The sequence below is a fragment of the Pongo pygmaeus genome, chromosome 16 (genome assembly GCF_028885625.2).
Source record: "Pongo pygmaeus isolate AG05252 chromosome 16, NHGRI_mPonPyg2-v2.0_pri, whole genome shotgun sequence".
In the NCBI taxonomy this organism is placed as follows: domain Eukaryota; kingdom Metazoa; phylum Chordata; class Mammalia; order Primates; family Hominidae; genus Pongo; species Pongo pygmaeus.
In genome coordinates, this window is record NC_072389.2 from 64,372,685 (window position 1) to 64,398,915 (window position 26,231).

The following is a 26,231-nucleotide window of genomic DNA, read 5'->3' on the forward strand; positions in this document are numbered from 1 at the left end:
CTCTTGTTTTTAGCCTAGGACTTAAAGGCCTAGATGCCACATTTTCTTTACGTGGTGAGAGAGAGGTGAAAAGGTTTCACTGGACTGTGCCCAGAGAGACTTATGATTAATCTCTTCTGGTTTCATTTCTACGTTTTACTCTTGGCCTCCCTTGCCTTTGGCTTGAGTCCATAGTCTGTCTTGTATTCTGCAAAGCATAGCTGCTCGCTTGTTGGTGCAGCCTTCTTTGACAGTAGTTAATGGTGTAGCTTTTTTTTTTTTTTGAGACAGAGTCTCGCTCTTGTTGCCCAGGCTGGAGTGCAATGGCTCCATCTTGGCTCACCACAACCTCTGCGTCCTGGGTTCAAGCAATTCTCCTGGCTCAGTCCCCTGAGTAGCTGGGACTATAGGCGTGCACCACTACGCCCAGCTAATTTTGTATTTTTAGTAGAGATGGGATTTCACCATGTTGGTCAGGCTGGTCTTGGACTTCCCACCTCAGGTGATCCGCCAGCCTTGGCCTCCCAAAATGCTGGGATTACAGGCGTGAGCCACCCCGCCTGGTCTGGTGTAGCTTTTTTACTTTGCTATAACAATCACTAGTCCTCTGATTTTTCTCTTCCAGATATTAGGTGGGATACCTTGCTTGCTAATGACCTTCTCCCATTTTCATTTGTGTTTTGTACATTTTTAATTCCTTTCTCATTTGTCAGGGTGATGTTGGGATGATAAACACCTGTGGCCAGTCTAGTCCGTTATCTTCTACTGAAAAAGAAAATTTCATTAAATAAAACAATATTTGCTGTATGAAGATTATCTTGAATGTACATCTTGGAGGAAAAAAATGCTAGAGCTTTACAGGTTTTGCAAAATGAACTTAATGTTGAGATATTTAAGCAATTTTGATTCAGTAGGTGGCACTCTTTCCTAGTTTAACTCAATTCTAAATTGTGTTTGAACGGTTTGAAAATAGATTTTTCTTATCTGTATAATTTAAATAGATTGGGTTTCAGAGCTTCGTGATTGTCAACCTTAATCACTTGATATTTTCAGAATTTAAAAATACTTAAGCAAATTTTAAAATTAAGATATTAAACTAAAATCTCTAATATTTACAAATTTCTGTTGCACAATAGTGATTTATGTTCTGTCAAAAGTCAAAAATAATTACAATCTTACCAGAAGCCCTGACTACTAAAGGTGTTTGGATTCAAGTTGTCGAATAAATTTTTAAAATTCCCTTTTAGCACATGGGCACTTTCATTTTATTCTCTTTCTTCTTCTTCTTCTATATTTTTATCTCTGAACAGTCCCCCAATATATCAGTGTTTTTAATGTACTGTATAATAATTTCTTTTCTTTCTTTTTTTTTTCTTGAAACATGGTCTCACTGTGTTGCCCTGGCTGGAGTGTAGTGGCTATTCACAGTCATGTTCATAGCACATTGCAGCCCTGAGTACCTGGGCTCCAGTGATCCTCCTGCCTTAGCCTCCTGAGAACAATGTACTATATAATCTTTTAATTGAACAAAGCACAGTCTCTGCAATCCTGTAACTTAAAATCATAATCAAGTATTAGTTTGTGCAATTAAAACTAATACTAATGTAGTTTAGAGAAACTTTTAAATGCTTTTGGAAAACTTTGCATGATCTGTAAATAATAACAAGCAAATGCATCAGTGTCTTTACTTCCTGTTCTGAATTTGCAACTAAGTAGCCAGTATGTAAATCACACTTGAAATTGTAATATAGGGTTCTCATAAATCTAATTAGGTCTGAAGCAAAATATGAAATGTTATAACTTTAAGGCACTTTGGAGGTTATACAGTCTAACTTTTCAATGATCAGAAACTCTTTTTTTGGTTTTTTTTGAGATGGGTCCCACTCTGTCACCCAGGCTGGAGTGCAGTGACGTGTTCATAGTTCACTGCAGCCTAAGTCTCCCAGGCTCAAGTGATTCTCCTGTCTCAGCCTCCCGAGTAGCTGGGACTACAGGCACATGCCATAATGTCCTGCTAATTTTTTTGGATTTTTAGTAGAGATGGAGCCTCACTATTTTGCCCAGGCCGGTCTTGAACTCCTAGGTTCAAGTGATTGTCCCAACTTAGCCTCCCAAAGCACTTAGATTACAGATGTGAGTCCCTGCACCTGGCCAGAAACTTGTAATTGTAAAAAAGATTGCTAATAGAGGTGAGTGCATTAAAAATTCTGAATTTTAAAAGCGACATTGCAAAAGCATTTCAAGAGCTAACAACAACTTAATGAAAATGCTCACTGGTAAACCTCTGACTAACTTTGACCAAGTGTGTAAAAATACTGGTAATTAACAGACTAAACTATTTCTGAGAATGGTTATCAGTCAGTTGGAAATCCTTGCTTGTGGTTCTAGGCTTACATTACCAATGGTGGATGGCAGCTTTCACTTTCATTTTTCTACACTTTTATCTTAAAAATATACTTTCACAGAATGAGAGAGCCTCAGACATGCCCAGAATTTGGCCTGATAACCAGAAACATATCAGGATATTTGAAGTTTTGCTCATCTGCAAAATTCCAGGCATTCTGTGTCCCCTGGTTAGTCCATAATTTGTTACCCCTGTTTTTTAGAAACAGTCACAGAGATAGTATTAGTTATTGAGATTTCTTCTTCTTCTTCTTCTTCTTCTTTTTTTTAAGACAGAGTCTGGCTCTGTTTGGCATGATCTTGGCTCACTGCAACCTCCGCCTCCTGGGTTCAAGCAATTCTCCTGCTTCAGCCTCCCGAGTAGCTGGGATTACAGGCGTGTGCTACCACGCCCAGCTAATTTTTTTGTATTTTTAGTAGAGATGGGGTTTCACCATGTTGGCCAGCCTAGTCTCGAACTCCCAGCCTCAGGTGATCCAACCACCTCGGCCTCCCAAAGTGCTGGGATTACAGGCGTGAGCCACTGCGTCTGGCCTCTTGATATTTCAAATATATCTTGAAAGTTGCCTTCCAAAGAAAATTGTAAATTTATCAGTTGATAAGTACTCATCACAAATGTATTGTCTTTTGAGGTTATTCTTCTGCTAAATAGCTCCTCAATTTTTCAGAATCTATGATTGCATTGATTGCAAAACAGTTTAATAGTAGGATAAAGGGCTGTGTCTAATTATTATCTTTTCTATCTGTTTCTATGTACATATAATAAAGATTATACAGTACTATATGTAGTATATGCTACATATATAATCTTTAAAAATAGTCTCTTTCCAGTCACATAGCCTGAAATCATTTTTTATCTAGATATGTATTTTTTGAGGTGAGGTCTTGTTCTGTTGCCCAGGCCAGAGTGCAGTGGCATGATCTCGGCTCACTGCAACCTCCACCTCCTGGGCTCAAGCAATTTGCCTGCCTCAGCCTCTTGAGTAGCTGGGATTACAGGTGCCCACCACCATGTCCGGCTAATTTTTGTATTTTTAGTAGAGATGGGGTTTCACTATGTTGGCCAGGCTGGTCTCCAACTCTTGTCCTCAGGTGATCACCCTTTTCTGCCTCCCAAAGTACTGGGATTACAGGGATGAGCCGCCACACCCAGCCCATATAGAAAATTTTAATGAGAGCTGTGCTACCTCAACTAAATCAGCAGTTATGGAGTCTATAGCATTTTTCTTTCCGTTTTAAGTTCCAGTGATATCTTCATATGCCAAGAAGAAAATAAAATATTCTGAATCACGAAGTGTTCTGATTAGTTCATCTCTGAGATCCTTTTAATTATTTCCAGAGCTTTACATCTGAGGAAATAGTTCACTAAATACTTTCAAGAATTTCCCAAGATCTTCTTACTCTTGCATTAAATCTTCAAACTTTTCCCCATTTCTTCCAAAGAGCTCACAAAGCTGACCACATAATTACTTACTCTCGCTTGCAGACTTTATACAGTTGTGAAGTATGCAATGGATGATGGGCATACCAGTCTTTCCTTTTGACTTTGATAGTTTGTAGAAATTTTCTTATTCCCGTTGATTGCAGGTGACTCACTAATTCAGCCCAGTATTTCCATATTTAGACCAAACTCCTCAAATTCCTGTCAGGCAGTAGTTAGATACTGCTGGCCCATATATGCAGACTAATTTGGTAAACATTATTTGGCTGCAGTTTCAGGAAAGCAGAATTTGGTTTGGATTGCATTTGGAAAAACTTGATCTCTCCACAAGTGAGTAAAATTAATTTTCAGATATTTAAAGTGGTTTGATTAAGGATTTCTGGTTTCTTCTGGCAAAATTGAGATTAGAATCCCAATCTTCTTATTCAGTACAGTTCAATAAATGTTTATTGAGTGCTATTTTTCTACTAAAGAGAGAAAGACATTTTCTCTGATTTTAAGTTTTGAGACAGGTATGTATGTAAACAATCATAATAACTTAGATGTATGTATAAAGCTTGAAGAGAGTACTAAAACTGGAGTAAGTCCATTTCAAGGGGTGGGGAGAGAGGTAAGGAAATGCTTCATGGAAGAGGGCTTGGAGGAATGGGTAAGAATTTGTTAAGCAGATAAAGCATGGGTGGGAAATGTGGAGAAGGGGGGTGAATTTTGAGACAGAAGAAACTGTGCAAAGGCAGAGAGATAGAAAAAGAGACACATATATCTAGAAGAATATGGAGTTAAGATCGGGTGAGTCTTGAACCTTGTTGGTATTCTGAAGGGTAAGAAACAGTAGAAAAAGAGAGAGGAAAGATAATGGAAATAAAGAGATGCTCAGTTGAAGAAAGTTCCTGTGGAGGCAGAGGAAATGAGATCCAAAGCTCACATGGAAGAATTAGCCTTGGATAGGAGAAAGGATAGCCTTTCCACTGAAACACGTGAGAGGGAAGAAGTGAGATTGTACTAATGCAATTAGGCTTGTTAGCTTCATGGGGAAAATTGATAGTTACATAGGAAGAATATATATATATATATATAATATATATATATATATATAATATATATATATATATATATTTTTTTTTTCCTGGAGAACTACAAGAAGTTTGAGAAGTCCACCGAGGTCCAGGAAGGGTCATGGGACAGGATGGGAACTAGGGCTGGTATGAAGTGGTACTGAAGAATCTGGATTTTGAAGGGCTTTATTTGTCATGCTAAGGATTTTAACTTGAAGGTGATGGAGGGTCACTGAAAGATTTAAGCAATTTAATGTCTAATCAGTTTCTGCCATACTCTAACTGTGGCTTAAGGTTGAGTTTGGGGTGGGGTGGTGACAGTGGTGGAAGCAGAAGCATAGAAATCAGAAAATTGTTATGTGTAATTCAGGTGAGAGCTGCTTCTCACCCCTACAATCTACCATTATTCCTCTAAATACAACTGTGTAACACCTGTCCCTTCAACCTCACTCCTCTTCCGCTCTGGACTTTGATTTGTCGCCCTTTTGCCATTATGTTAGTGACTATTCTGATTTTTAAAATCTCTTCTAGTCGCTCTCCACCCAGCATTTTCCAAAGCTCATATCTTCATAGATGGCCCTACCTCATGTTTCGTAAGGAAGTCAAGGTCATTCAATGAACAAGCCCTCAATTTGCCCCCTGAAGCTAACATACCTAAACTGCAGTCTTCTTCCTTCTCACCTGTTTCAGTGGAAAGGCCATCCCTTCTCCTATCCAAGGCTAAATTTCCATCTGAGCTTTATCTCATTTCCTCTGGCTCCATAGGTATTTTTCTCCATTGTGCATCCCTTTATTTTCTTTTATCTTTCCGCTCCTTTTTCCTACTGACTACAGGGTTCAAGCCCTCACCCTTTTATTTCATCTGGGGTTTCTCAACTGCACTATTAACATTTTGGGCCAAAGAATTCTTTGTTGTGGAGAGTCCAGCATCCCTAGCCTCTATCCTAGTGGATAGATGCCAGTAGCCACGCCTCTCCTCCCTGACTTGTAACAAACAACAATGTCTCCGGATGTTGCTAAATCATCCCGGCTTCAGAACCACTGATTTAACCCAATATATCCAAAATATTATTTCAACATATAATAAATATTAAAAAGTACTGAGATTTTTCAGTCTTTTTTTGTATTGTACCTTTGAAATTCGATGTGTATTTTTCACTTAAAGTACTTCTCAATTATTTTTATTTATTTATTTTTTTAAGAAGGGAGATGGAAAAGGGGAGGGGAGAGGGAGAAGAGGAGGGGGTCTAGCCACATTTTAAGTGCTCAGCAGCCACATATGGCTGGTGTCTACCTAATTGAAGAGCACAGGTCAAAAGCTTTAGAAAAAAGGTTAGAGCTGGAAATACAGGTTTGAGAAGTCATGAGATAGTAACAGTTAAAATCAAGGGAGAAGATAAGATAGTCCGGGCAAAATTCTATGTTTAAGAGTGAGAAAATAGGAGGATTGAGGAAAATCCTAGTCGAATGCTCTTTTAGTTTCCCCACACAATCTGCTATCTTGATTATTATTGTAATTTTAAAATCATTTGTGTGTGTGTGTTTTTTTGTTTGTTTGTTTTGAGACGGAATCTCACTCTGTCGCCCAGGCTGGAGTGCAGTGGCACAATCTCGGGCTCACTACAACCTCTGCCTCCCGGGTCCTAGCAATTCTCCTGCCTCAGCCTCCCGAGTAGCTGGGACTACAGGCGCCCGCCACTACGCCCGGCTAATTTTTTTGTATTTTTAGTAGAGACGGCGTTTCACCGTGTTAGCCAGGATGGTCTCCATCTCCTGACCTCATGATCCGCCCGCCTCGGGCTCCAAAAGTGCTGGGATTACAGGCATGAGCCACCACACCCGCCTTTTTTTTTTTTTTTTTTTTTCCCTTGGAGACAGTCTCCCTGTCACCCGGGCTGGGGTGCAATGACTCGATCATGGCTCACTGTAACCTCGGCCACCCCGGCTCAAGCGATTCTCCTGCCTCAGCCTGCTAGGATTACAGGCGTCCGCCACCACGCCCAGCTAATTTTTGTATTTTTAGTGGAGAAGGAGTTTCACCATGTTGGCCAGGCTGGTCTTGAACTCCTGATCTCAGGTAATCCACCCGCCTCGGCCTCCCAAAGTGCTGGGATTACAGGCATGAGCCACCGTGCCCGGCCAAAATCATTTGCTTACTGAATGATACGGAAAATATGAGTGAACAAAAAAAGTATTGAAAAAGATGAGTTGATGCAAAGGGAGAGAATTAATGTTTAGTGAACACTTAATTGGCAAGTAATGTTCAGAGCATTATATAAACTGTCTCATTTAATCTAACAAGAACCTTTTGAGGTAAATATGTTATCCCAATTTATAGATGAGGAAACTAAGATTTATAAGAAGCTCATCAATCAGAGAACTCTTAAGTGCCATCACTGGACTTTTGAAAGGAAGTCTGCCTGATGGACTCTAAAGCTCATCCTCTCTCTATCCTCCTAATGCATATAATGACGCATTTGTTATCTACTGACTTTCATAAAATAAACAAGGACGCTTATGCGATTGTACAGCCCGAGTTCGCAGGAGATATCTGTGACCACTTTTGATCTGATTCCGGAAGCAAATTCACTTTAACAGTGAGGTGCCGTGATCTTTATGTCATTAGCGCATATGATATGGGTATCATTTGTTGTGAAAGACACTAACCCATGATGTTTTTGTTTACGTGTGTTTGTAAATGTATTAATTCTGTAGTTGGTTAATTTTTAGTTACGAAAAAATGAACCAAGATGTAGTCAAGATTTGGCTTAAATGTTGAACGCATAATCACCAAAGAAAATTAAATAATGAGCTTTGTGACACCTTTAAGTTCGCCAACAGACTGATAAAACCAGTACAAAGTGGGAGGGCCGGGGCCGAGGGGGCGGGACGGTGAGAAACGGGAATCGAGCAAGCGCAGAAACAAACAGATGTTAATGGAGGCGTGAAGGCTACTGCGCTCTCACTTTCCGAACTGTCGTAAAGAGCCCTAGTGTCGTGCTCTCCTCGGTAGGGGAGGAATTGGTTAGGCGGCGGCGGCGGCGGCGAAGCGGCGGCAGCTGTAGGGGAGCAGCGGCAGTGGCGGCGACGGCGAGGAGGTGTTCGGTCTGCGCAGCGTAGAAACGCCCGCAGCTTCAGAGAAGGAGTTCTTGTGGGGCCAAATTAGGCATTCTGAACCCACGCCGGTTTAGCTGGGCCGAGTCCAGGCGCTGCCGCACGTACAGTTTTGGTGGCGGTGACAGACACTGCTCTTGACTCTAGGGGCCTATTAGGCCGACGTCTGAGGCGCAGATCGCTGGCTCTCGACGCATTACTCTTTACGCCTTACATTTCTGTCTTCCTTCCTGGGTCAGTGATTCCCGGACCCTGGAAGAGAAGAGGGTGGCTAATGATTAAGGTGAGGGGAACAGGGGGGAGGGGATCCATTGGAGGCCGCGCGTGCGCGCAACGGGGGAGGGGCCGGCCTGGAGGGGAGAAAGAGGAAGGGCTGCGGCCGCGGAAGGCTGGGGTCGGCGACCGGCCGGTTATCTTTGACTCGGTGGTGACTTAGGGTCTGGGTCTCCGCAGACGATTTGTGTTTGGGCAAGGCATTCGTCTACCGACACACCCACAGCCTACAGTGAGGGAGTGTGGGTGAGGGGATTTCTCTCCCACTTCCGACTCTCCCTAGAGTCTCAGGATGGGGGCTGAGGACCGAGGCGTGGGAGTGCGATTTGACAATGGAGTGATGAAGGTAACCCGGACCCGGGGAGTTGGAGGGCGCTAAGTCAGCCCTGACGGCTAGGGAGTCGCCTGCTGCTGCTGTGATGAAGGAAACGTAGTCCGCGGAACAGCTGAAATACAGACGCGTCAGATTTTGTATGGAGTTGGCTTGTTGGTCATTTAAAAAGAAGCTGATGTTTTTACTATTGTCCTTCGATAATTTATCAGAGTCAGTGTCAGTGCTATAGTGGGAATATCTGTTCAGTGCAGCAGAAATAGATTTGTTACAACAGTTCTTAAGTAGGTTATAGTAGATAGATCTTTACAGATGGGTATTTCTCAACCCAAGTGTAAGTTTTGATTATTAAAAAAATACCAGGAAGTGTAGGGTATTCATTTAATTTGTTCGTGTGTGTAGTGTGGGGTGACTCCATTGTATTGTTGTAAGCTTTCCTGTTTCTTGATTTATGTGCGGCATTAATTTAGAATTCTCTTGAATGGTAAGATGCCAGCTGACATAGACTACGTTTTGTAGGATTTCCTGTAGTTTTTGAACCTGACAATCTAAACTTTATTTCATTTGGTATTTTATCTATAATTTTCTTGTTTTAGGGGCCTCTTCAACTAAAAAGAACAAACTGGGAAAAACATAAGCTAAGATTCCATTTCCTTTCCCTTTTTTGTTGTGTGTGTGTGTGTGATGCTTGTAAATGCTTGAATGTGATTTTGAGATTACCATACACAAGTTCTGTAACGCTGGACTTAGCTTTATTACAGTAAAGATACACCTTTTGATAGTTTGTTACTATATGTATTTTTGTAAAAATCTTCATGTCAATATAAGCCACATTGTTTCACCCTGGTCTGGTTATATTTGTGAGGTAAAACAGATGGATAAGAAGGAAGCCCTTTTACTTTTAAAATAATTTTAAATTGATATTCTTTAAAGCCTTGATTTATCTTATTTTGGACACTTTCTTGCCATTTAACCTTGGACAAATGACTTTATCATCTCTCTCCTGCTCATTTGTTTGTGACCAAAGATTCACAATAGTATTCTAAGAATTGGTGAGGGTGTTTATAAATCTAAATAATATTATATGAAAAAGTAGGAAGAGTGAGTCTCCTTGTTTATCACGGGTGCTATATCATGTGCAGATCCTTCTGTCACTTTTTAACTTTTGTTTGGTGTCTGTTGGCCACTTGTTTGCTATTTATTTCACCAGACATAGAACTGGTTTTTAAAGAGAGGTATAAACAAAGTGACTTCATTTTGGTGAAAAATGCATTACAGCAGAGGTTACACCTTAACGAATTTCACTTTGGTACTCCATTTCTACAGATTATTGAGAGAGAGCTATTCTGATGTTTAAGAGAACAGCACTTTGCTTGTATAAAGCTAAAGTATAGTCATTTAGCAGATACTCCTAAATAGTTATTTTACTTTAAAATAAAAAAAAAGCAAACTAATTGAATCAAACCGTTTAGATTTTTAGATATTTCCTTTTTTTTTTTTGTTATAGTTTAAAGAGAGGTTTCTGTATCATGCTTTACTTGAGGCATACTTATGTGCCCTTCTTTTGACTTTTTCTCCCTTTTTGGGCCAAGACTTCAGTAGGAAATAAAAGAGACCATCTGAAAAATGATAGCAGTTAAAATATGTTATAACTTGACATTACCATTCTATGGGTAACATTATCTTATGAAATAATATAGGGCTAGAGACAGGAGATCTAGATTTTAGATCTGTCTTTGCTTGCTATACATTAGATCTCCGAGTTTATTGTTAACCCTCCTTGGGCTTCAGGTCTCTCTGTTTAAATGAGAATTGTAGAATAGGTAACTTTGGTTTTCTTTAGGTCCCAAATCTAATGGTTTCTATATCTAGTTAGGTTTTTGGTATTCGTTGTTGTGTTTGTCGTAATTGAATCCCCAGAAAGAAATGCTATACAAAAAGCATCAATTCCCTCATGAAATGTGTATGTGTAAAACCTATCATGAAACTGTGGGCCAGGCGTGGTGGCTCACCCCTGTAATCCCAGTACTTTGGGAGGCCAAGGCGGGCGAATCACTTGAGGTGACCAGTCTGGCCAAAATGGTGAAACCCCATCTCTACTGAAAATACAAAAAATTAGTGGAGCTTTGTGGTGTGCGCCTGTAGTCCCAGCTGCCTGGGAAGCTGAGGCAGGACAATGGCTTGAACCTGGGAGGCGGAGGTTGCAGTAAGCGGAGATCGTGCCACTGACTGCACTCCAGCTTGGGCGACAGAGCGAGACTGTTTCTCAAAACAAACAAACAAAAAAACTATGATTGTTGTTCCACATATTGCTATTGTTGTCCCATTGTAGATATTAATTACTGAAGCTTTAATAGCTTTCAGATGGTACTAAAAATGAAATTTTTTATTACTCCTGGTAACATTTTAAAAATCATCCGGAATAATTTGTTTTTCTTTCAGAAACCTGTAATTATTGTTCAGTAAAAGTCCACAATTATATTTGAATGTCTTATACCTCTGTTTGTTTCTTTCCTACATCCTACAGATTCTTGGTAACAGCTGGTCCAGGTTTCTACAGGTACTCAATTTACATCATTACATGAGGAGTGAATTACAAATGTTTAAAGACAAGTACTTAGCTGAGGCTGGGTGCGCTTGCTCACGCCTGTAGTCCCAGCACTTTGGGAAGCTGAGGCGGGTGGATCATGAGGTCAGGGGTTCGAGACCAGCCAGGCCAACATGGTGAAACCCAGTCTGTACTAAAAAAAAAAAAAAAAAAAAAAAACAAAAATTAGCCGGGCATGGTGGTGGCATGCAGCTGTAATCCCAGCTGCTCAAGAGGGTAAGGCAGAATTGCTTGAACCCGGGAGGTGGAGATTCCAGTGAGCTGAGATCTGCACTCCAGCCTGGGTGACAGAGCAAGACTCTGTCTCGAAAAAAACCAAAACAACAAAAAAGCCTCCAAATACTTAGCTGAGCTTACATTTTAAAGAGCGGTACTGCATTATTATGTAGATAAATTTATTGAATGTCTCACGTTCTAGGCACAGTCACTGATCTTCAGTGAAGGCACTCTGCCTTCATGGAGCTGACATTCTGTTGTGTGTGGGAGAACATAATAAACAGAATGGTTTCAGGTAGTGGTAAGTGCCATGAGGAAAATAGGACCATGTGATATGGCATGGATGGAAGTGGTTTTACTATAGATTGAGTGGTTAGGGAGGGCCTTTTTAGAGGTGGTAATTTGACCTGTGACTTCAATGACTAGAAAAAATCAGCCATGGTGACGATTTGGAGGAAGACTGCTACAGATAGCAGGAACACAAATGCATTAGATGAGGTTTGATTCTAGAGAATCTACAAATGTAAATTAATTGTTTGGTTTGTCTGTTAAGCTTTTCGTATTTGCTGTCAGATGATGTAGACAGATTAAAATTATTTTATGTGTAGTAACCAAATACAATATGTTGGTGGTGTTTAAACCCTGATTCAAACCAATTGTAGAAAGTCATTTTTGAAACATTGGGGGAAATCTGAATATGGATGGGTATTAGATGATATCAAGGAGTTATTGTAACTTTGTTAGGGATGATAATGGCATTATGTTTATGTAAGAAAATGCCCACTTTTTATTAGTGATAGAGATTGAGGAATGAGGGAGAAAACTTGCAAATGTCTGGTATTTTATTTTATTTTATTTTGAGATGGAGTTCCCTCTTGTTGCCCAAGCTGGAGTGCAGTGTCATGATCTCAGCTCACTGAAGCCTCCACCTCCCGGGTTCAAGCAATTCTTCTGCCTCAGTCTCCCGAGTAGCAGGGATTACAGGAGCGCACCACCACGCCTGCTAACTTTTTGTATTTTTAGTAGAAACAGGGTTTCACCATGTTAGCCAGGCTGGTCTTGAACTCCTGATCTCAGGTGATCCGCCCGTCTCGGCCTCCCAAAGTGCTGGGATTACAGACGTGAGCTACCGTGCCCAGCAATGTCTGTTATTTTAAACAGATACCAGATAAAAACCAAAAAATGTGGTGGAGGGAGATGAGATAGATGAAGCAGGTCTGGCACAGTCTGGATAATTGTTGGGTGGGGATGATGGGTACATGAGTATTAATAATGTTCTCTGCTTTTGTGAGGTTTGAAAATGTTCATATTTTAAAATATATTTTTTTGGCTGGGCCCAGTGGCTCATGCCTGTAATCATAGCACTTTGGGAGGCTGAGGAAGGTGGATTGCTTGAGCCCAGGAGTTTGAGACCAGCCTGGGCAATGTGACAAAATTCTGTCTGTACCAAAAAAATACAAAAATTAGGCGTAATGGCACATACCTGTAGTCCCAGCTACTCGGGAGGCTGAGGTGAGAGGATGGCTTGAGCCCAGGAGGCAGAGGTTGCAATGAGCCGAGATTGTGTCACTGCACTCCAGCCTAGGTGACAAAGCCAGACCCTATCTCAAAATAAATAAGTAAATGAAATAAAATAAAATAACATTTTTTTGAAAACGTTCATTCATGTTTAGGCTGGACATGGTGGTGCACATCTGTAGTAATCCTAGCACTTTGGGAGGCTGAGGCAGGCGGATCACCTGAGGTCAGGAGTTTGAGACCAGCCTGCTCAACATGGCAAAACCCCGTCTCTACTAAAAATACAAAAAGTAGCCGGGCATGGTGGCAGGTGCTTGTAATCCCAGCTACTTGGGAGGTTGAGGCAGGAGAATGACTTGAACCCAGGAGGCAGAGGTTGCAGTGAGCCAAGATTGCGCCACTGCACTCCAGTCTGGAGGTGACAGAACAAGATTCCATCTCAAAAAAAAAGAAAATGTTCAATCGTAATTAAAAATGTTTTGAAATAATTTGTAAAAGTGGCCAGGTATAGTGGCTCACACCTGTAATCCCAGAACTTTGGGAGGCCGAGGCGAGTGGATTACCTGAGATCAGGAGTTCGAGACCAGCCTGGTCAATATGGTGAAACCTTGTCTCTACTAAAAACACAAAAATAAAAAAAATACAACTACAAATACAAAAATTAGCTGGGCATGGTGGTGGGTGCCTGTAATCCCAGCTACTTGGGAGGCTGAGACAGGAGAATTGCTTGAACCCAGGAGGTGGAGGTTGCAGTGAGCCGAGATTGCACCACTGCACTCCAACCTGGGTGACAGAGTGAGACTCTGTCTCAAAAAAAATTTGTAAAAGTACCATATTTAAGTGTCTCTTCCCTTCCACGCTTCTTTTCATTTTGATAAAAATACAGTATTTTGTTTCTATTTGTAAATGTTCAGTGTTTATTCAACAAACAGGAGCATTGTATTTCAGGCACTGTGCCAGTGCTTGAGTTACAACAAAGGGCAGGCTCTTAACACCTGCCTGAAGGGGCTTATGGCTTGCTGGTGGAAAGGAGAGTTCGGCAGTGTGGATTGTGTTAACATGGAAAAGATTTTTGTGTTTTCCTGAGGGCATACAGGATTAGCATCTTAGTTTAGTTTGTATGTGATTAGATTCTTAAAAAATATTTTTCCTTTTCTACGGAATAGAAAATTTAAGAAATTCTATATATGGCTAGGTGTCAAGTCTGAATCAATGTTGTAGTCATTTCCCTTATTCATATGTACTATAGGGCACTCGAATAAATTACTTATTTTACTACCTTTTGACATCCCAATTTGTTATTACTTAAATTTTTTTTTTTTTTTTTTTTGAATGGAGTCTCACTCTGTGGCCCAGGTTGGAGTGCAGTGGCCCCATCTTGGCCCATTGTCATCTCCACCTCCCAGGTTCAAGTGATTTTCCTGACTCACCCTCCCAGGTAGCTGGGATTAGAGGTGCACGCCACCACGCTCAGGTTATTTTTTATATTTTTGGTAGAGATGGGGTTTCGCTATGTTGGCCAGGCTGGTCTCGAACTCCTGACCTCAAGTAATCCGCCCACCTTGGCCTCCCAAAGTGCTGAGATTACAGGCGTGAGCCACCATGCCTGGCTACGTGTATTTTTTATTTTGACATAATTTCAAACTTACCGAAAGATTTAAAAAATAGTACTGAGAACTCTTGAATACTCATTATTCATATTCACCAATTTTTAATGTTGTCACACTTGCTTTCTTATTTTCTCTCTCTTTTTTTTTTTTGAGATGGAGTCTCGCTGTGTTGCCCAGGCTGGAGTGCAGCAGTGTGATCTCGGCTCACTGTAACCTCCATCTCCCAGGTTCAAGCGATTCTCCTACCTCAGCCTCCTGAGTAGCTGAGATTATAGGTGCCCGCCACCACGCCCAGCTACTTTTTGTATTTTAGTTAGAGACGAGGTTTCACCATCTTGGCCAGGCTGGTCTCAAACCCGTGACTTCAAGTGATCAGCCTACTTCGACCTCCCAAAGTGCTGGGGTGAGCCATTGCATCTGGCCCCTTATTCTCTCTTGAATCATTTAAAAGTAAATTGCTTACATTATGCCCATTACGTTACATTATGCCCATTTGTTTCTAAATATTCACTGTGTATTGTATTCTTTTGCATTATCACTGCACCAGTTACAAAATTCAGGAAATTTAACTTAGATAATATTAATCTACAGCTCATTTTTCAGTTTTGTCGAATTGTCCCAATAATAGCATTTATCCCTTTACAGCATTTTCCTCATAGGACCCAGTTCAGGATCACAAAATGCATTTAGTTGTCACATCTCTTTAGTCTCCTGTAATGTGGAACAGTGTACCTAATAAGCAATCTTTGGGGATAACTTTGAGATAGTGCAGATACTCTGCTCCTCATCAGATCATCCTGTTCCTCATCACTCCCCACATCCCCCAAGGCCCATGTAGCATCCATTGATGTTTCTTGCCTATGCTGATCTTTACTGATCTTTACTCTGATGGTTGGAAAGTGTTTATTTTTTAACTCATCCATTTTCTTCACTAATGGACATTCTTTTATAAGGAAGAGACATTCTTTTATCTGATTAATACAGAATTGTGTGTTTCCTGTTTTATTCAGTGGATTATAACCCATTATAACCTTTATTTTAATGTTCAAATTGTCCCAGATTTGTCCATTAGGAGCCTTCCACGTGGGCTCCTGTGTCTTTTTAACATACCCTCTTTTTTTTTTTTGACGGAGTCTCACTCTGTCGCCCAGGCTGGAGTGCAGTGGCGCGATCTTGGCTCACTGCAGCCTCTGCCTCCTGGGTTCAAGCAGTTCTCTGCCTCAGCCTCCCAAGTAGCTGGGATTATAGGCGCCCGCCACCATGCCCGGCTAATTTTTGTATGTTTAGTAGAGACGGGGTTTCACCATCTTGGCCAGGCAGGTCTTGAACTCCTGACCTCATGACCTCGTGATCCACCTGCCTCGGCCTCCCAAAGTGCTGGGATTACAGCCATGAGATGCCGTGCCCCGGCCTTTTTTTTTTTTTTTTTTTTTTTTTTTTAAAGTATTTCCTGTCTTTCTGGCACAGCAAGATGTTGCAAGCGCATGTTATTTCTTTCCTTTTTCAGTCTTGGAATGAGCCATTTTCCATGGAACCCTGGTTCCTTTTAGTGAGCAATCCAATTTGCTGTTGTGTTATTTATATACAGGAATAATCTCTTTTTTCATGTATCAGGACATGGCTAGGAAACTAAATTTAAATTAGGTTTTTGATAGTAGGTTTATATTTCTTTGAAGATTTTATGAAATAATCACATAAGATTCAGCAACTTATTGTCATAAAGCAATTTTTTTCTTTTCTTTTTCAAATACATAATGAGTTATGTTCTGATATGTTCTTAATTGTGATCATATGAAATGAGAAAAGATGTGTGTGTGTGTGTGTGTGTTTAGCCACTTAACTGTTTATTAAAAACGTGAAGTTTATACTTTTAACTATTTTTAACTAAGTCATCAGACATTCTAATCTGAAGAAAACTGTTGCTTTTTAAGGAACTTTAAAATGAATTTTAAAAATTGGGCTGGGTGCGGTAGCTTATACCTGTAATCCCAGTACTTCGGGAGGCCGAGGCAGACAGATCCCTTGAGGCCAGGAGTCCAAGATCATCCTGGCCAACCTGGTGAAACCCTGTTTCAACTGAAAAATGCAAAAAAAAAAAGTAGCCAAGCCGGGTGGTGCATGCCTGTAATCCCGGCTACTTGGGTGGCTGGGGCAGGAGAATCGCTTGAACCTGGGAGGTGGAGGTTGCAGTGAGCCGAGATCATGCCACTGTACTCCAGCCTGGGCAATAGAGCGAGACTCCATCTCAAGGAAAAAAAAAAAAATTAAAAAATTATGAAACAGAATTTTTGTATGTGCTTGAAAACTCATCAGTACTTTCTTTTTTTTTTTTTTTTTTTTTTACCCAGGCAGTTACTGTTACATCTTGGTATATTTCATAGCCAATTTCTCACCTGTGTATGGATATTTGCTTTATTTACTTATTCAGCCTAACTTAATGTGTGTTTTTTCAAAGTAATATTTTGAATATTTTAAATTTTCAACCAATTAGTATCTGTACACGGTTTTAAAAGTCAGTTTCAAAAGACTTACAGTGAAAAATAGTGGTTTCCTATGTGACTCTCCTAATCCCCTAGTTGTACTGCTTAAACAGAAACATTTTAGTTCTCAAAAATTATTTTTCTCGTCTATACCTTTATATTTCTAAGTAGTATGCTTATATTTCTCTGTATTTACTTGTGTACTTATATTTCTACTTATATGCTTAATTTCTGCTTAGTTTTCATGTCAGTTTAAATGTCTTTTTTTAAGTTAATTTTTTCAGAGAAAAGTAATACATACAAAGTGTACCAAATTTATAAGGTACAAAGAATGTACAGGGAAAAAAAACAAGGCTCCTTGACATTCTTGTCTTCCTATGACCCAAGTCTTTTCTCTGAAGATGTATCTCTTTCCTCCTATATTTTATATGTACATCCAGCATAGTGGTTCTCAGAGTGTGGTCTGTTGACTCTTGAGGTAGCTCTCCCAAGTGTTCAGGAGGTCTACCATGTTGAAACTATTTCAGAATATTACCAAGTTCTCATTTTCTATGTAACTGATGTGAACACCAGTTGACATTTCCACTGATGGTGCAAAAAACAGTGGTGCATTAAACTAATGGCCCTGTAGCACAAATTAAGACAGTGGCCAAACTGCATTAATAATCACTATGTTCTTCATGACAACACATTTGCGGTAAAAAAAAAAAAAAAAAAAATCAGGGCTGGGCATGGTGGCTCATGCCTTAATCCCAGCACTTTGGGAGGCTGAGGTGGGCACATCATGAGATCAAGAGCTCGAGACCATCCTGGCCAACATGGTGAAACTCCATCTCTACTAAAAATACAAAATTAGCAGGGCGTGGTGGCACATGCCTGTAATCCCAGCTACTTGGGAGGCTGAGGCAGGAGGATGGCTTGAACCTGGGAGGCAGAGGTTGCAGTGAGCCAGGATTGCGCCACTGCACTCCAGCCTGGCGACAGTGTGAGACTCCATCTCAAAAAAAAAAGAAAAAACAATAAATTTGTAAATTTATTTTGATTCTTGAGCACGTGTATGTATTGTTTTTTGTTTTTGTTTTTGTTTTTGTTTTTGAGGCTGAGTCTCACTCCATTGCCCAGGCTGGAGTGCAGTGGGGCGATCCTGGCTCACTGTAATCTCTGCCTTCCAGGTTCAAGCGATTCTCCTGCCTCAGGCTCCCGAGTAGCTGGGATTACAGGCCCGTGCCACCACACCCGGCTAATTTTTGTATTTTTAGTAGAGACAGGGTTTCACCATTTTGGTTAGGCTGGTCTTGATCTCCTGACCTCGTGATCTGCCAGCCTCGGCCTCCCAAAGTGCTGGGATTACAGGCCTGAGCCACCGTGCCTGGCCGAGCACATATGTTTTTAATATTCCATGTGACAAAATGGGAAGTTCTGTTTTTTTTTTTTTTTTTGACTTTAAGTTCAGGGGTATAAATGCAGGTTTCTTACATAGGTAAACTTGTGTCATAGGGTTTGTTGTACAGATTATTTCACCACCCAGGTATTAAGCCTAGTACCTGTTAGTTATTTTTCCTTATCCTCTCCCTCCTCCCACCCTCCAGCCTCTGAAAGATTCCAGTGAGTGTTCTTCCCCTCAATGTGTCTGTATGTTCTTGGGAAAGTTGTTATAGGGTCTTCCACTGCATACCAAAGTATGATGGTTATTTTGAGAAAAGAACTTGTTTGATTTAGTTATAAACTGGATTAGCAAGCTAGCCACTTTTTTCATGGAACACATTTTTACTTGAAAGAAGCAAACTGTAGTTATGTGAACTTGGATATTTGTACATATTTTCTCAAAAATAAATGAAGTGAGCCTTTCACTTCAAGAAAAACAAATGACAGAATTTATTGCCAAGATAAAATTCAGACTTTCAAGCAAAAATTAGAATTGTGGAAAACTATCAGTCACTGTAATTTTGGCAGTTTCTCAGGACTTTGCAATGAGATTGGCTGTGGTATTAACAATTTTTTTTTTTTTTTTTACTGTTACATAATGAACTGTGTCATGTTTGAAAGAGATGCATAACTTGGTGAAACAATATTTTTCAGATGACCGTGATGTTACAAAGTCTCGTCGGGGTGAAAGATCTATGTAAAGTGCAGTATCGAGCAGTTGATTTTTCACTGAAGTAATATGAGGTTTCATTTATATGGTTTCAGATTCCACATTGCAATTAAGTTCAAACTGCCTTTGTAAAGTTTTGGGGTAGTATCAAAGAGGAATAACACCCATACTTACCTGAAAATCAGGTTATTAAAAATACTACTCTCTTTTTGAACTACATATTTGTGTGAAACTGGATTTTCTTATAATTTAACCAGAACAGCATATCATGATAGATTGAATACAGATGCAGATGTGACAATCCAGCTTTCTTCTGTTAAGCTAGTCATTAGAGAGATTTGCAAAAAATGTATAGCATTACTGCTTTTATTAAAGTTTTGAAAATATTTTAATAAAAGTTACTTATATTAGATATAATGGGTTTGCAGTGGGGTTTGTTTGTTTGTTTTTGAGACAGAGTCACACTCTGTCACCCAGGCTGGAGTGCAGTGGTGCAATCTCAGTTCACTGCAATCTCCGCCTCCCAGGTTCAAGCGATTCTGCTGCCTCAGCCCCCCGAGTAGCTGGGATTACAGGCAGGCACCATCACACCAGGCTAATTTTTGTATTTTTAGTAGAGACAGGGTTTCACTATGTTTCCCAGGCTGATCTCGAACTCCTGACCTCAGGTGATCCACCCACCTCAGCCTCCTCAAGTGCTGGGATTACAGGTGTTAGCCACCATGCCAGGCCTATTACTGCAGTTTTAAAATAATACATTTTAAAGCATTTATGAGTTTTACTTTCTAATAGGGTAAGGGTATTAGTTCGTTCTCACACTGCTATAAATAACTGAGACTGGGTAATTTCTAAAGAAAAGGGGTTTAATTGGCTCAAGGTTCCATAGGCTGTATTGGAAGCGTGGCAGCATCTGCTTCTGGGGAGGCCTCTGAGCTTTTACTCATGGTAGAGGGCAAAGCAAGAGTAGGTGTCTTACATGGCAGGAGCGAAGGGGGAAGTGCCACACAATTTTAAACAACCACATCTCATGAGAACTCCATAATGAGGACAGCATCAAAGGGATGGTGCTGAACCATTAGAAACTGCCCCGATAATCCTGTCACCTCCAAGCAGGCCCCACCTCCAACACTGGGAATTATACTTTGACCTGAGATTTGGGTGAGGACACAGATCCAGACCATATCAATAAGTATCAGTAGATATAACCCACATAATAAAAGCTTTTTCAGATCGTCTAATAATTTTTTTTTTTCCTTTTTTTTGAGAAAGGGTCTCTCTCTGATACCCAGGCTAGAGTGCAGTGGTGAGATCTTAGTTCACTACATTCTCTGCCTCCTGGGCTCAGGCAGTCCTCCCACTTCAGCCTCCCAAGTAGCTGGGACTACAAGCACATACCACCACACTTGGCTCATTTTTCTGTTTTTAATAGAGACGGGTTTCACCGTGTTGTCCAGGCTGGTCTCAAACTCCTGGGCGCCCAGCCCATTTTTAAGATTATGAAGGACCTCAGGACCGGGCGCGGTGGCTCAAATCTGTAATCCCAGCACTTTGGGAGGCCGAGGCAGGCGGATCACCTGAGGTCAGGCGTTTGAGACCAGCCTGGCCAACATGGGGAAACCCTGTCTCTACTAAAAATACAAAACAGCCAGGCATGGTGGTGGGCGCCTATAATCCTAGCTGCTCGGGAGGCTGAGGCACGAGAATTGCTTGAACTGGGAGGCAGACGTTTCAGTGAGTCAAGATCGCACCACTCCACTCCATCCTGGGTGACAGAGCTGAACTCCGTTTCAAAAAAAAAAAAAAGATAACTGCTGCTCCAGAGAATTAACCAATTTTTGATGGTAGATGAGCCCACTATTCTCCTTTCATCCCATCTTTCAGTTATGTTACAATTTTTGATTATTTTAAACAACAATTCAGCAAATGCCTATTGAATGCCAAATATGTATTCTAAGCTTTTGGGCACATAGTAGTGATCAAAACGAAATCTCTGCTCTGGTGGGGAAACAAATTTTGTAGATGGTCATTGTGGAAATAAGTGAGCTGGAAAAGGAAGATAGAGGGTGGGGTTAACTTTATATTTTTATTTTTTTGCCTTTCCACAAAAATGTTAATGTTGGTATTAACTACTAATATAAGGTGGTCAGGGAAGGTGTCATGGATAAGGAAACATTTGAACACAGATGTAAAGGAAGTAAATGAGTGAGCCTCGTGGTTATCTGGGGGAAGAGCATTCAAGGCAGCATGACTAGCTGTAGCATGCTTGACCTGCTTGAGAAATAGCCTAGAAACTATTGGGGCTTTAGTGGAGTAGGTGAGGAGGAGAATGATGGTCTCTGAGAACAGAGGTATCAAGGGTTCATGTTCTTCAGTTATATGAAATACTTGCCTTTGATAACTTCTTAGCCATTTTTTACCTCTCTTCTCTTTTCTGGATTTCCTGTCCATCAGTTAACAGGATTCTATTGCCATCTCTACTTTGCCCGCTATTAGTTCCTGTTTTTGTTGTTGATTAAAAAAAAATTCCTTTTACTATCAGTTTAGTGGGGATTGGAGGGAGATTTGAGATAAAGGTCTTGCATAACTTACCATGTTTTTAAAAAATGTGAACTTTTGCTTTTGATAATCATGACAGTTTTACCAGGAAAAAGTTATATTAGCGATATGGGAATGGGTTCTCCACATTTGGCGAATAGGTTCACTTTAGGAAGCCTAAGTCTGTTTTGACAGCTAGATTCTTTAATAGAAAATACTTAATACTTTTATTAAGTGAAGAAAATCGTGTAATATAAGATTTGTTACAGAACACTTACAAAACATATATTATCATGGAATTTTATTTTATTTTTTATGAAATCACGTTTAAAGAACTAAGTACAGTAGTCTTCCCTTTTCCGTGAGGGATACAGTCCAAGACCCCCAGTAGATGCTTAACAACCGCAACATGCATACCTATTATAAAGTTTAATTTATAAATTGGGCAGAGTAAGACATTAATAGCAATAACTAATAAAAAATTATAACAATATATTCAGTAAAAATTGTGTGAATGTGGTCTGTCTCTCAAAATATTGTACTCACCCTTCTTGTGATGATAGAAAATGATGATAAAATGGCGAAATGAGGTTAATGACATGGGCACTGTGTAGGCATTCATAAGCATTTAAAGCTTATGAGCTGTTTATTTCTGGAGTTTTTTCTTTAATATTTTTGGACCATGGTTGACCATAGATAACTGAAATCGTAGACAGTAAATTGTGGTTAAGGGGAGACTACTGTACAGTGTTGGTTAAAACTCACCATTCTGTTTTCTTGACTATCTTCCCGCCGTTTCTCTGATGTATCCCTATCCTTATTGTCCACTTGAAATTTTACTTTTAAAGATCAACTCTTAAACTTCTTTCAAGTTTTTCCTTTAGAATTAATAGCTGTCCCTTCCGTGTTCCCATGGTATTTGGTACTTTCTTATTTGTAGCAGTTACCACATTTTATTAGAACATTCTTCTGTGAGGGACAAGTTCCTGAAAATCTCCATGGTAAATACGGGAAGTATGGTTGAGTAACATATGTAATAATCTTATGTAAAAGTAGTCATGGGAACTGAAGTTCTGAGTGAAAGCCCTCATAACTGTGCATTGAATTAAAAAAAAAAAAGAGAGAGTGACCAAACTCAACAACTTAGTTATTTAGATCCAGGCTTTGCTATCAGGCCTTAGGCAAGTCACTTCTGTAATCTTCAGTTCCCTATAGTTCTTAGTAAAGATAAAATGAAATAAAAATGTGGCACACAGTTCCCTACAGGCTCTACTTGTTCTGGCCCTGACTACCTCTGATCTCATTGTGTGCCATTTCCCTTTCCTTCCACTTCCCTTCTTTCAGTTCTTCGCACCTGTTAGGCATATTCCTGTCACATAGTCTTTCTTATTTTTTCTCTCCCAGGAATACTCTTCCTCCAGAATTGTGTGGCTTGACTGACTAGTGGCTAGTTTCTTGTCATGATTCATGTCTTTAGCTTCTTAGAGAGGATCCTGTTGATGGTCAACCTTTACCATTTGTTTTGTTTTCTTTCTTCGTTGTTTGTGATAAGATCTCATTATGTTGCCAGCGCTGGATTGCAGTGGCTATTCACAGGTGCTATTAAAGCTTACTGCAGCCTTGAACTCCTGGCCTCAAGTGATCCTACTGCCTGTTTTATTTTCTTTTTTCTTTTTTCGAGACAAGGTCTCACTCTGTTGCGCAGGCTGGAGTGCAGTGGCTCAATGTCAGCTCACTGCAACCTCTGCCTCCTGGGCTCAAGCGATCCTCCCACCTCAGCCTCCTGAGTAGCTGGGACAGGCATGTACCACGACACCCAGCTAAGTTTTTGTAGAGACATGCTTTTGCCCTGTGGCCCAGGGTGGTCTGGAACTCCTGAGCTCAAGCCATCTGCCCACCTTGACCTCCCAAAGTTCTGGGATTACAGGCGTGAGCCACCACGCCCGGCCTTTTTCTTTTTCTTTTTTGAGACAGGGTCTGTCTCTTGCTCAGACTGGAGTGCAGTGGCATGATCCCTGCTTACTGCAACCTCCACCTCCTAGGCTCAAACCATCCTCCCACCTCAGCCTCTCCAGTAGCTGGGACTACAGGTGCGTGCTACCACACCCAGCTAATTTTTTTAAAATTTTTTGCAGAGACAGGGTTTTGCCGTGTTCCCCAGGCTGGTCTTGAACTCCTCAGCTCAAGCGGTCTGCCTGCCTCAGCCTCCCAAAGTGCTGGAATTACAGGTGTGAGCCACTGCGCGTGGCCTGTTTTCTTAATAGCACGTGTTTCGCTCTGAAATTATCTTGGTTTTTTGGTCTCATTTGCATGTAATTTCCATGAGAGCAAAGACTTTCTATGTCCTGTTCATGGCTGATGCCAATGCCTAAAACAAGTGCCTAGCTCATTATAGGCTTTCAATAAATATTTATTGAATGGGAACCATAAATGAATAAGTGATAGCTAATGTATTGTCAGTGATACTATATCTTGTAAAATATTAATAAGCTACTGTAAAATTAATTTCTGTTTCCTGAGTGACTTTTCTAGGTTTTATTCTCATTCCAGATGTTTGGGATGGAAGAAGTTTGAGTGACCTATCCTGTGTTTATCCTCCTTGCCGTAGCTGAGTTGATCTTTTTGAAACCCTCTTCCCAGACTCTTGGATTTATTTATTTTATTCCAGTGTGAATGCATGATTTTTACCTCATAGATGGCAGTTCTGGATTAGCAGTTTTAAGGTCTCGACTTTGTTTTTAGTTATCTTTCTTTAACAAGCTTCAACTTAAAATATTCCTTCGTTTCTCTCCCGATTATCTTTACTGATCTTCAGTTGTCTCTTTTTATTATCTCCAACAGAAGGAAGTTGTTGTTGAGGTTTACTGAAACTAAAATTCTGAAGATTGCAAAAAAGTATACAGGTAAATGTGTGTAGATGAGACTTAACGTGTACAAGAATTCACATTAGGATTAGGATTACTATTTTTACCTAGAATATGAAATTTGTTAGGAAAGGGTAGCACCTTACTATCTTTTTATCACCTTGATCAGTGACTTACAGCAAAAATTCAAACCATAAAAGGTTTGTTAAATAAAGTAGCTGACATCAGTATGCAGGATAATGAATTCTTGGTTTCCCCAAACCAGTATTCTAGAGTTGTTTAATATCTTGGTATTTTTTGTTTCTTGTAACAAGAATTTTCACTTCACTGTCTGAATATACTGATCCAAGGAAAGAAAAAATGGCATTTAGTCAAAAAATGGCATTTGGAAATCCCTAAAGTTGCCCATAAAATATACAGTATAAATATGCAGTCTCTGGAAGTCTAGCACTTCCCATTTTCCCTCCACTATTGGAATAAATCATGTTTGCATTGTTAAATATCAGAGAAAGAGTAGGTTTGTGTATATGGCCTGTAATATGGGAAAAATAAATGGCTCTAAAGATTAGAATCTGACAGCATAGTAAGATGCTCACATTCTGAGAGACACTTGGGAAGTGAGACCCAATAGAGAGCAGCAAAATTTAATCTCCTATTTTGTGTTCATTCTAGGCATATAATCAGTGAGCAGAAGGGCAACCATAATCTCCTACATGGTTTAAATTATTTTTTTCTTGTCGAGTTCACTTTATGGGCTCGATGTCTATCCAGAGGTGTTCTCCCGAATTCCAACTTTCAGTATGCCTGTACTGTCAGGCATTAAAGTGTCAGTAATTCTTCCTGGTTTTCCTCTTACAACTCATGTTCTCTTTCTTTAGTGCATACTGTTTGTTTATTTGTCGAGACAGTCTCACCTATGTTGCCTAGGCTGATCTCAAACTCCTGGGCACAAGCAATCCTTCCCGCATGAAGTGCTGGGATTACAGGCACGAGCCACTGCACCCAGCCTCTAGAACATAGTCTTTCATTACTATTCTCCAGGTTACATATTTTGACTGACCTAAATCATATGTGTAGAGTAAAAACAAATTTTATCTAAATAAACTTATTGGACTTCATTCAAAGAGAAATTGTTTCCTTGGGCAGTTTTGCTCCCAACGTTAGATCCTGCATTCTCAGGACAGCTGTCATCTTTTTAATTTAGTTTTCTGATTTTATTTTTATTTATTTTGTTACTCCAACCTTTGCTTTGGCCTTTAACAACTCAATGTTTTGGTTTAATCTTCAAGAGGAATTTGAGGTTCACTCGAATAAGTTAGACTAGTTTGAAGTGGGTGTAGCCAGAGGATTGAAGGCCTGCCAAAAAAAAAAATGTATATATATATATATATATATATATATATATATATATGGTGATCGTGGGTAGGGGGAAGAATTCAGAGGGAAGAAGCTCGTGGACTTCTTTGCCTGGATGATTTCTAAAAACTAGCTGATTCGTCATCTTTAAAACAACAACAATAAAAGCTATCGTATGCATATGTTGCTTTGTTTAATATTTACAACAACTCTTTGTGGTAAATATTTTCATTTTTCAGATGAGGAAATTCAGGGACAGAATAATTAATAATTTGCTAATGAGTCACAGCAGTGATGGGGATGTGGGGATTTAAATCAATGCGTTTTGAGTTGCCTGAGTAAAGAATTCCAAA

General features: G+C 40.1%; 1 protein-coding gene across 13 annotated transcripts in view; it reads left to right on the forward strand.

The window, feature by feature from the left end:
- Nucleotides 1–7,694: 7,694 nt before the first annotated feature.
- Nucleotides 7,695–26,231, forward strand: part of RNF111 (ring finger protein 111) — a 112,389-nt gene continuing 93,852 nt past the window's right edge. For 8 of the 13 annotated variants that reach the window (XM_054451255.1, XM_054451259.1, XM_054451260.1 and 5 more), the window contains exon 1: nucleotides 7,695–8,275. The gene's annotated coding sequence lies outside the window, so the exon portion shown is untranslated. Of the gene's footprint in view, nucleotides 8,276–8,327; nucleotides 8,612–26,231 lie in introns of those variants that run through there. The other 5 variants (XM_054451263.2, XM_054451266.2, XM_063652669.1 and 2 more) reach the window with 3 other exon arrangements.